The sequence below is a fragment of the Triticum aestivum genome, chromosome 1A (assembly GCF_018294505.1).
Source record: "Triticum aestivum cultivar Chinese Spring chromosome 1A, IWGSC CS RefSeq v2.1, whole genome shotgun sequence".
Lineage (NCBI taxonomy): Eukaryota > Viridiplantae > Streptophyta > Magnoliopsida > Poales > Poaceae > Triticum > Triticum aestivum.
Genome location: NC_057794.1, coordinates 461,713,832 through 461,725,909, shown reverse-complemented (window position 1 = coordinate 461,725,909; position 12,078 = coordinate 461,713,832).

The window sequence follows — 12,078 nt, the reverse complement described above, 5'->3', positions numbered from 1 at the left end:
ATCTCATAGTCATAGGAACATGTATAAGTCATGAAGAAAGCAATAGCAACAAACTAAACGATCAAGTGCTAAGCTAACGGAATGGGTCAAGTCAATCACATTATTCTCCTAATGATGTCATCTCGTTAATCAAATGACAACTCATGTCTATGGTTAGGAAACATAATAATCTTTGATCAACGAGCTAGTCAAGTAGAGGCATACTAGTGACACTCTCTTTGTCTATGTATTCACACATGTATTATGTTTCCGGTTAATACAATTCTAGCATGAATAATAAACATTTATCATGATATAAGGAAATAAATAATAACTTTATTATTGCCTCTAGGGCATATTTCCTTCACTAATAAGCCAGGCTATCACATTACCGTGGTGTTTGTACATAGTAATGTGATGCGTATGTAGCCATATATACACAAAAATTACGGGGGTATGTTTTCAACAATTTCCCTACCAAGTCAAATATTACCATGGTATTTGTACGTAAGTTATCAGGTATGCGATGGTTATATTACTATGCTATTTACACAGAAGTTACCGAGGTATCTTTTCAACAAAAAATTTCTCTAGATCAAATTTACCGCGGTGTTTGGACCTAAATTATCAAGGTTGTGGTGGGTAATTTCTATGCTATTTACATACAAAAAGTTACCATGTGTATTTTTCGACCACTTTTTACTACTCTTCCCCAGATCAAGACTATTACCGTGCTATGTGATGAAGCTATGTACCTAGGGTAGGGTCATGGACCTGTCCCAACTGCCCTATCCAAGGACATCTCTAGAAGAAATCACCTTTCAATCGACTTGGAGGTGTTCCACTCGACAGACTCGAAGACACTCGACCAAGAAGCAATCACTCAACCAAGATCCAACCACTCGACGGCCAGGGGACCTCAAGGCACTCTGCACGCTATCGGTCGGTTATTAAGTAGCTTTTATGGTCATCATAGCACTTTATTAGGGGCGTTACCAGTAACGCCCGACCTTAATGTATTTAAAACCCTGCACAGCTGAGGGCCGGAGGGGTCCGGCGAACTCTATATAAGCCACCCCCTCCTCAGTGTAAAGGGTTCGCACCCCTGTAATTCATACACACATAATTCAGTCGACCGCCTCCGGGCTCCGAGACTAGGGCTATTACTTCCTCTGAGAAGGGCCTGAACTCGTAAACCTCGTGTGCTTACAACTACTCCATAGCTAAGATCTTGCATCTCCATACTTACCCCCCTACATTATTGTCAGACTTAGAACCACGACAGTTGGCGCCCACCGTGGGGCCGGTGTTTTAGCGATTTGTTGGAGGAGTTGCGATCTTTTCCGATCCAAACCATCATGGTTTCTGGCGGAGTTTTGGTGGAGGGCCGCGAGATCCGTCTCGGCACGCTCACGTTCATCACCGACGACTCCGCTTGGCTTCAGGAGGCTCCGCTTGACGTGGACGCACTCCCTGTCCGCGGGGCAACGCACTTTCACGCGTGCGTCCGCGGCGTCCTCTTGCGACAACCGTCGACCCATTATCGGTCGGTTCCTGTGTTGTCCTCCCTCCCTGTTTCCCGCCGGCGCAAGCGCTCCGGTCGGTCGAGACTTCAGCGGTGGGTGAGACATGCGGTGGCACGCCAGTCGGCCACCCCTCAAGTCGCGGCGATTGAGCCCGACGAATCCCTCTATGGCCTGTTCGACCTGTCGAGTGGCTCCGCAGAGACCGCATCCGAGTGCGACAGCAGTGATCCGGCGGCGGAGGTTCTGATGGTCGATGGACCGCCCAGTCCTCCTGGTTTTCCCTACACCGACGGAGGCGCGGGTGGAGGCGACCCGTCGCGTCCCCATGAGGAATATCTCCTCGAACCTCTCACGTCGCTGCAGAGAGAAGAACTTCGTCGCCAGAACATGGATGCACTGCACACTCATATCGTTGGAGAAACCCCCGAGGCTCATGCCTTGGAGGACGCGCGCCTGGTAAACTTGGCCGAGCGCACTCGACTGGAGAACCTCGGGGCCAAACTTGGCCGAGGCTCGATGAGCGTGCGCGACAACAGGTTCCAGAATCCAGTCGACGTCAGCTCTTTCCGCCCCCGCTGGTATATCGAACTCCGATTCAGAGTTTAGCAGCTGCAGCCCGTATAGCAGAGTTGATTCATCCTTCCCAGTCGGAGGCCGGCAGAGGCTTGTTGCATATCAGAGTGTTACTCCGGGCAGCAGGAGACCAGAACTCCGCTGTTTCTCAGTCGCGGAACAGGATTCATAGCAGATCCATTGCTGCAGACACACTCCAGTCATCTCATAGCCCAAGATCGCCCCCGAGGCGTGAGGGACGTGGGGACCGGCGTAATCAGTACGGGAGCCGTGAGCAGTATGATCACCGATTCGATCGTCACGATCGACGTCGAGTGCCCACCCCTCCCCCGAGGAGCGGGTCGTATGTGCCTCGACAGCAGGATGACATGCGCCCTCATAGTGTTGGGCGAAGGATTCCAGTCGACCCCAGGGAACCAGGCTTTGATGCGAGATCCATTCTCGTTCAAGGTTTGGTCGACAGGAACAGAGCTCACCGAGAAGGTCACGACAGAGATGCACCTACCAGCAGCAGAGTACATGTTTCGGGGCCAGAGTGCTTTAGTAGAGCCATCAGGGCCGCTGTGATTCCTCCCAACTTCAGGTTGGCGATTGGAGTCAGTAAGTTCACTGGTGAGTCCAAGCCCGATACTTGGCTTGAAGACTACCGAGTGGCCGTCCAGATTGGCGGTGGCAATGATGAAGTGGCCATGAAGCACCTGCCTCTCATGTTGGAGGGCTCGGCCAGAGCGTGTCTGAATCAGTTAGCACCCAGCAGCATTTACACTTGGAAAGATCTTGCCCGAGTCTTTGTCACCACATTTGAAAGAACATGCAAGCGACCGGCAGGGCTGACGGAACTGCGGTCTTGCGTGCAGAAGCCGAATGAAACTTTGAGGGATTACATCCAGAGATGGATCACGTTACATCACACGGTAGAGAATGTGCCTGACCACCAAGCAGTCTGTGCCTTCAAAGAAGGCGTCAAGTATAGAGAACTAAATCTGAAATTTGGTCGAACCGGAGACATGTCTCTGAATCGGATGATGGAGATTGCCACCAAGTACGCTAATGGTGAAGATGAGGATCGACTCAGGAGTGGCAAGCTCAAGTCAGTCGCTCAAGAAACCGGAGGAGGAAATTCCAATCGAAAACAGAAGCGGAAAGCCGAGCCAGCTGCTCCTGGGGAAGCCTTGGTTGTAACTCAAGGAAAGTTTAAGGGGAAACCCAAAGGACCTTGGAACCCCAAGAAAGTTAAAGACCAAGACGAAAATGATGTGTTGGATTTGCCATGTCACATCCACACCAAGAAAGATGAAGAGGGTAAGTTCATTTACCCGAAACATACCACTCGGTAGTGTCGGCTCTTGATCCAGCAGTTCCAGGGCAAGCAGCCCAAAGATAAGGAAAAGGAGTCGGACAAAGTTGAAGACAAGGAAGACAATGATGATGGATACCCCCAGGTCAATTCCACCCTGATGATTTTTGCTGATGTTGAAAACAAAAGTCGACTGAAAGTTATCAACCGTGAGGTGAATATGGTTGCTCCGGCAACACCCAGTTATCTGAAGTGGTCTCAGACTGCCATCACATTCGACCAGTCCGATCACCCAACGCACATTGCCACCCCTGGGAGGCAAGCTTTGGTGGTCGACCCAGTTGTTGAAGGCACTCGACTGACCAAAGTCTTGATGGATGGTGGCAGTGGTTTGAACATACTGTATGCTGAGACGTTGAAAGGGATGGGCATTCTGATGTCCAGACTCAGTACCAGCAACATGAGTTTCCATGGAGTCATTCCTGGAAAGAAGGCTGAGTCACTCGGCCAGATTGCTCTTCATGTGGTTTTCGGTGACTCCAAGAATTACCGCAAAGAAAACTTGACGTCCGAAGTTGTAGATTTCCAAAGTGCTTATCACGCTATTTTGGGCAGGCCGGCTTATGCACGCTTCATGGCCCGACCATGTTATGTGTATCTCAAATTGAAGATGCCTGGTCCCAAAGGTGTGATCACTGTTACGAGCAATCGGAAGAAAGCAGAAGAGTGTTTTCAGAAAGGTTCAAAGATCGTTGATGCTCAGATGGCAGTGGTGGAGCTGCGGGAATACCAAAAGACTGCAGACCCGAGTGATTTGTTGCGAGCCAAGAAGCCCGCTACAGAATCAGCTTTTCAGTCGTCTGGCGAAACGAAGCCGGCTCACATTCACCCGACCGATCCCAGTGCTTCTCCGACTCATATCTCAACAACACTCGACTCCAAATAGGAAGAAGCGCTCATCCAGTTCCTCCGTGAGAACTGGGACATTTTCGCATGGAAGCCTTCTGACATGCCGGGTGTTCCTAGGGGGCTGGCTGAGCACCGCCTATGAGTCGACTCAAAAGTAAAACATGTCAAAGAACATCTCCGACGGTCCGCCGTACAGAAGAGAAAGGCTATTGGTGAGGAGGTGGCTCGGCTCTTAGCAGCAGAGTTCATCCGAGAGATCTACCACTCTGAGTGGCTCGCCAACGTTGTCATGGTCCCGAAGAAGGACAAGTCACTTCGCATGTGCATTGACTTTAAACACATCAATCGGGCCTACCCGAAAGATCATTTTCCTCTCCCCCGCATCGACCAGATAGTCGACTCGACTGCGGGATGTGAGCGACTGTCTTTTTTAGACGCCTATTCCGGGTACCATCAGATCCGTCTATATGGACCTGACGAGATCAAAACAGCTTTCATCACTCCATTCGGGTGCTTCTGTTATGTTACCATGCCGTTCGGTCTCAAGAATGCCGGAGCCACATTCATGAGGATGATTCAGAAGTGTTTGCTCACTAAAATCAATCGGAATGTGGAAGCATACATGGATGATATTGTGGTCAAGTCACGGAAGGGTTCCGACCTGCTGACTGACCTTGCTGAAACCTTTGCCAACCTTAGGAGGTATGATATCAAGCTTAATCCATCAAAGTGCACATTCAGAGTTCCTGGCGGAAAGCTACTCGGTTTTCTTGTTTCCGAATGGGGAATCGACGCCAATCCAGAGAAAGTCGGTACTATACTCCGAATGAAAAGTCCTATGCGAGTGCACGACGTCCAGAAGCTTACTGGTTGCTTGGCCGCTTTAAGTTGATTCATCTCTCGTCTCGGTGAAAAGGCATTGCCTCTTCACCGATTGATGAAGAAGTCCGACAAGTTCGAGTGGACTCCTGAAGCTGATGCAGTGTTTACAGAGCTCAAAGCTCTGCTCTCCACCCAGCCGGTGCTTGCTGCCCCAATCAGCAAAGAGCCTTTGCTGCTTTACATCGCAGCCACAGGACAAGTCGTCAGTACGGTACTTACAGTCGAGCGGGAAGAAGAAGGAAAAGCCTTCAAAGTTCAGCGCCCAGTGTATTATATTTCTGAAGTTTTGACCCCGTTGAAGCAAAGATATCCTCATTATCAAAAGCTTGTATATGGGATTTATATGACCACAAAGAAGGTTGCTCACTACTTCTCTGATCATTCCATTACAGTCGTCAGCGACGCTCCATTGTCAGAGATCCTGCATAACAGAGATGCAACTGGTCGAGTGGCAAAATGGGCGATTGAACTCCTTCCTCTAGATATCAAGTTTGAGGCAAAGAAAGCTATCAAGTCCCAGGCAATAGCAGATTTCGTCGCCGAGTGGATTGAACAGCAACTGCCGACTCAGGTTCACTCGGAGCATTGGACCATGTTCTTCGACGGTTCCAAAATGCTGAATGGTTCCGGTGCCGGGGTGGTATTGGTCTCCCTCCGAGGAGATAAGCTCAGATATGTTCTTCAAATCCACTTTGATTCCTCCAATAACGAGGCAGAATATGAAGCACTTTCATATGGGCTGCGCATGGCCATTTCACTCGGCGTCCGTCGCCTCATGGTCTATGGCGACTCAGATTTGGTGGTTAATCAGGTGATGAAGGAGTGGGACGTCAGAAGTCCAGCCATGACTGGTTATTGCAATGCAGTGAGAAAGCTGGAGAAGAAATTTGAGGGGTTAGAACTTCATCACATACCCCGACTGAAAAATCAAGCAGCTGATGATTTGGCAAAAATAGGTTCCAAAAGAGAAGGCATTCCCAGCAATGTGTTTTTGGAACACATCCACACACCATCAGTTCAGGAGGATCCCTTCACTGAAGAAGCCCCGCAGCCAAAAAGTGCCACGGATCCGACTGAAGTTGAAGTTCCAGCTGTGGTCGACCTGATCATGGAAGTCTTGGTCATCACTCCCGACTGGACAATACCGTACATCGCGTACATCCTAAGGAAAGAACTCCCAGAGGACGAAGAAGAGGCTCGACAGATCGTCCGTTGATCCAAGGCCTTTACAGTCATAAAGGGATAGTTGTATAGAGAAAGCGCGACTGGAGTCAGTCAAAAGTGTATAACACCAGAAGAAGGTCAGATGATCCTTGATGATATCCACTCGGGGACCTGTGATCATCATGCGTCCTCTCGGACCATTGTGGCTAAAGCATACCGAGCGGGATTTTACTGGCCAAGAGCGAATGAAATGGCGAAAGAGATAGTCGACAAGTGTGAAGGATGTCAGTTTTACTCCAATGTGTCGCACAAGCCCGCGTCAGCCCTGAAAACCATTCCACTCATCTGGCCCTTCGCCGTTTGGGGACTGGACATGGTTGGACCACTGAGAACGGGCAGGAGCGGCTTCACTCATGTGCTAGTAGCAGTCGACAAGTTCACCAAATGGATTGAAGCTAAGCCTATCAAGAATCTTGATGCTTGCACTGCTATCAGTTTCATCAGAGAGTTGATATTCAGATATGGAGTTCCGCACAGCATCATCACTGACAATGGGTCAAACTTCGATTCTGACAAATTCAGAGCCTTTTGCGCCTCTCAGGGCACACGAGTCGGCTACGCTTCGGTCGCTCACCCCCAGTCGAATGGACAAGCGGAAAGAGCAAACGGCTTAATTCTCAAAGGACTGAAACCTCGATTGATGCACGATCTCAAGCACGCAGCAGGCGCATGGGTCGACGAGCTTCCATCAGTTCTTTGGGGATTGAGGACAACCCCGAACTGATCGACCGGAAAAACCCCATTCTTTCTGGTCTACGGAGCCGAAGCAGTTTTGCTGAGTGACCTGCTTCACAACGCCCCCCCGAGTCGAGCTCTACTCTGAAGATGAAGCAGAACAAGCCCGGCAGGACGCAGTCGACCTCCTGGAAGAAGAAAGAGAAATGGCCATGATCCGATCGACCATCTATCAGCAATACTTGTGTCGATTCCATGCCATAAATGTAAAGAGTCGAGCCTTCCAAGAAGGAGACTTGGTCCTCCGAGTGGATCAACAGAAACCACACAAACTCGCTCCTACTTGGGAAGGCCCCTTCATAGTCACCAGAGTCCTCCACAATGGAGCGTACCATCTTTATAATGTCGAGCGCCAGATTGATGAGCCACGAGCCTGGAATGCGGAGCTGCTCTGCCCCTTTTATACTTGAATTCTCACTCGGATTAGATGTAATAAGAAAAACTCCTGTAGTTTATTTATCAAAGACAAGAGCGTTATAATTTTCCCAGTGATTGTTATTGTTTCTGTTTGCGGGAGAAATCCCCTAGCGGGTGGCTTAGCTGCGAATCCGTTCCGCCTAAGTTTGTAAAAATAAAATCTTACCAAGTGGAGAGCGACCCTCCCACTCGGGGGCTTAGCTGTAGTCCAGTACTCGCCTAAGTGTTTGAAAATCCTATCGAGTGGTGAGCCAGCCTCTCACTCGGGGGCTTAGCTGCAGTCCAGTACTCGCCTAAGTATTTGAAAATCCTACCGAGTGATGAGCTAGCCTCCCACTCGGGGGCTTAGCTACAGTCCAGTACTCGCCTAAGTATTTGAAAAATCCTACCAAGTGGAGAGCGACCCTCCCACTCGGGGGCTTAGCTGCAGTCCAGTACTCGCCTAAGTATTTGAAAAATCCTACCAAGTGGAGAGCGACCCTCCCACTCGGGGGCTTAGCTGCAGTCCAGTACTCGCCTAAGTGTTTGAAAATCCTACCGAGTGGTGAGCCAACCTCCCACTCGGGGGCTTAGCTGCAGTCCAGTAATCGCCTAAGTATTTGAAAATCCTACCGAGTGGTGAGCAAGCCTCTCACTTGGGGGCTTAGCTGCAGTCCAGTACCCGCCTAAGTATTTGAAAATCCTACCGAGTGGTGAGTCAGCCTCCCACTCGGGGGCTTAGCTGCAGTCCAGTACTCGCCTAAGTGTTTGAAAATCCTACCAAGTGGAGAGCGACCCTCCCACTCGGGGGCTTAGCTGCAGTCCAGTACTCGCCTAAGTATTTGAAAATCCTACCGAGTGGTGAGCCAGCCGCTCACTCGGGGGCTTAGCTGCAGTCCAGTACTTGCCTAAGTATTTGAAAATCCTACCGAGTGGTGAGCCAGCCTCCCACTCGGGGGCTTAGCTGCAGTCCAGTACTCGCCTAAGTTTGAAAAATCCTACCGAGTAGTGAGCCAGCCTCTCACTCGGGGGCTTAGCTGCAGTCCAGTACTCGCCTAAGTATTTGAAAATCCTACCGAGTGGTGAGCCAGCCTCCCACTCGGGGGCTTAGCTATAGTCCAGTACTCGCCTAAGTATTTGAAAATCCTACCGAGTGGTGAGCGACCCTCCCACTCGGGGGCTTAGCTGCAGTCCAGTACTCGCCTAAGTATTTGAAAATCCTACCGAGTGGAGAGCGACCCTCCCACTCGGGGGCTTAGCTGTAGTCCAGTACTCGCCTAAGTATTTGAAAATCCTACCGAGTGGGGAGCCAGCCTCCCACTCGGGGGCTTAGCTGCAGTCCAGTACTCGCCTAAGTACGAAACACATCTTAATCCACAAGGACGACGAGGTGCAGGTCGACTACCACCTTCTCCTTGGGAGCTTCGCCACAAATACAACGTGCGCTCCATCTCAATCCACAAGGACGACGAGGTGCAGATCGACTACCACCTTCTCCTTGGGAGCTTCGCCACAAATACAACGTGTGCTCCATCCCACTCCGCAAGGACGACGAGGTGCAGGTCTACTGCCACCTTCTCCTTGGGAGCTTCGCCACAAATACAATATGCGCTCCATCCCCGACCCGCAAGGACGACGAGGTGTAGGTCTACTGACACCTTCTCCTTGGGAGCTTGGCCACAAATACAATGTGCGCTCCATCGCCGACCCGCAAGGACGACGAGGTGTAGGTCGACTACTACCTTCTCCTTCGGAGCTGCGCCACAAATACAAAAGTTGTCTCGAGTGAAGAACGAGTTCCACTCGACGGAGGATTCATGAAGATGTTCAACGATAAACCAAGTTCAGATAAATCCTAAAGGTTCCGGACCATAGATCGAAGTGCTCGGGCATTCAGCCCGAAAGAGTTTAACGGTTACAAAAACCACTCGGCATTCCGAGGAAAATTTAAGGTGGGGCATAAAAGTTTGTTCACTCCGCAGGAGGAGGACTGGCAGGCTCGACGAACTTGTCCAGGTCGACGCCGTCGGCGATCCGAGTGGCTGCAGCGATGAAAGTCTCCATAAAAGATCGGAAGTCATGCTTCTGGGTGTTGGCGACCTTGATTGCTGCCAGCTTATCTTGTCGCACCTCCTTGCAGTGGACACGAACCAAAGACAGAGCCACATCAGCACCACACTGGGCAGAAGATTTCTTCCACTCCTGCACTCGATCAGGGATCTCGTTAAGTCGAGTCATCAGGGACTCAAGATCATTCTGGAGCGTGGCCTCCGGCCAAAGTGCCGTGTTGATCCGTGACATGGTGACCTTCAGTCGAGCAAGTAGTCCATGACACCGCCGATGCGGGATTCCAGTCGGAGCAGATTCATGGCAGTTTCATCTTTCATGGGAGAATTGATTGGGTCCAAACCTGGCTCAATCCGCCCAGTCTCCTCCTCGAAGTTCTGGAAAAACTCTACATTCATGATCCAAGGATAAGTCAATTTTCATACCCTAAGTCGACAAAAAACATCAGTCGGAACAAAATGTGTACCTTCAAGCTTGATGAACAACTTCTTGGCCAGGCTCCTCAGATAGCTCTCCAGATCGTCCCTCCTGTGAGCGATGCCTTACATCTTGATTGTCCTTCTTCAAGCGCATGCACTCCTTGTTGGCTTCGTTCAGAGCAGATTTCATCTTGGTGTTCTCTTCTTCCAACTGGCCGACCGAAGCCAGTTTCTGTTCAGCCAGAGCGGTTCGGTCGTCAACTTCCTTTTGAGCAGCAGCCAAATCCTGATCCTTCTTTGCCAGAGCTTCTCTCAGTTTTTCTGCAAAAAAATGGTGCTCGATTCAGAAAGAGCAGAAGGGTACTCAAGCCTAAGACAAACCAGTCAACAAGCTCGTCTTACCATTGGCGTCGTCCTTGGCCTTTTGCAGCTCTGTCTTGGCCAATTCCAAGTCAAGGTTCAGTTGGATCTGCTGTTTCTCCAAGTCAGCAAAGCGAGCTCCAAGATCACAAGATTTCTGCAATCAGGGAGGAGAAATTATTTTACAGCGAAAAACGACAAAGACAATAAATACTAAGACCACGGTCGACTGCCCACAGTCCACCATAGTCTCGGGGACTACACCCAGTGGGTGCACTTTGCGTGCCCCCACCGGTTATGATCCCACTCGACCGGCTCGCCGGAGTCGAGTGCAGGAGTAAAAAAAGGAGAGAAAGAAGAACTCAGACCACAGTCGACTGCCAGCAGTCGACCGCGGTCTCGGGGACTACACCCAGTGGGTGCACTTGGCGTGCCCCCACCGGTTCTGATCCCACTCGCCCAGACCGAGTAGAAGAGACGAACTACCAGTTTGGTTTACACTCGACGCGGCCAGACCACATCGAGCGAAAGAATCAAAATACAAAGACTACAGTCGACTACCAGCAGTCCACCGTAGTCTCGAGAACTACACCCAGTGGGTGCACTTAGCGTGCCCCCACTAGTTCAAAAATTCAATCGACGCACCCAGTGGGTGTACAGATGCAAAGATTCTCGGAAAGAGAGTCTTTAGATAGCATATCCTAACAGAACAAGCGGTGACCAACTAACCTGAACGTTGCTTTGGAGAGCCGAACTGGCGTCGTAGGCGGCCTGACTGGCGTCCCACACCGTCTTCATCTTCTCCATCATAATGCCCGCCTGGCGTATGGCTTCCTTGGCAGCATTCACTTCGTCCTCTGGGACATGATGGGTCGCAAAAACTGAAGGTGGGTCGACAGGGGCCTGAACAGTCGACGAAGAAGGCAAGGCACTCGACAATGGCACGGCAAAAGTGACAGAACCCCGATTGGCATCACCGGCGTCCTGAACGAATGGTTCGGCCCTCGGTGTCGACTGTGGCACCTTGCTTGCAGGAGCTTGCCTATTTTTCCTCGTCAAAGGCCCCTCGGGCCCTTCATCATCATCATCGGGGAGGTCAATAATGTTAGGAGCTGTTCGAAGTTCAATCGCCAAAATCAATCACCCAATGATACACATTGCAGTTGTGTCGACCAAATAAAGACAGAATGGCAGAAATCATACCTAGATTGGAAGTGACCGCATCCTCCATTACCTCATCCTCGTCCCTGTAAGATGAGGTCCCGGAAGTAGCAGCGCTGCCAGTTCCAAAGTTCATCTGGTTAAATCAAGAAAAACAAACAGCACGGGGCGTCGAGTGAATACAAAGGGAGACACTCACGCAGAAGCGACGGGGATGTCAATCTTAATATTCGGCAACGCCTTCCGAAGCTTCGGCTCTGCAACTTTGGGATGCTTTGACGCTTTTTCAGTTGGGGTTGGTGAAGAGGTCCGAGGACGCTTTGAAGACTGACCAGCCTGAGCAATCGCCTTTTCACGGGCGCTCGGTCGTTCTTGGTTAAGCTTGGATCACCTCTCCCTACGTGGAGGCGACTCGACTTCTTCTTCGTCACTTGAGTCATCGCTTTCTTCATCCCCTTCACCGTCAGAACACCATTCGCCACTGTCGCTGCCGCTCGCCTCTCCTTCCAGGTCTTGCTCTTGCTCTCCATTGGGCATTGAATACATTTCG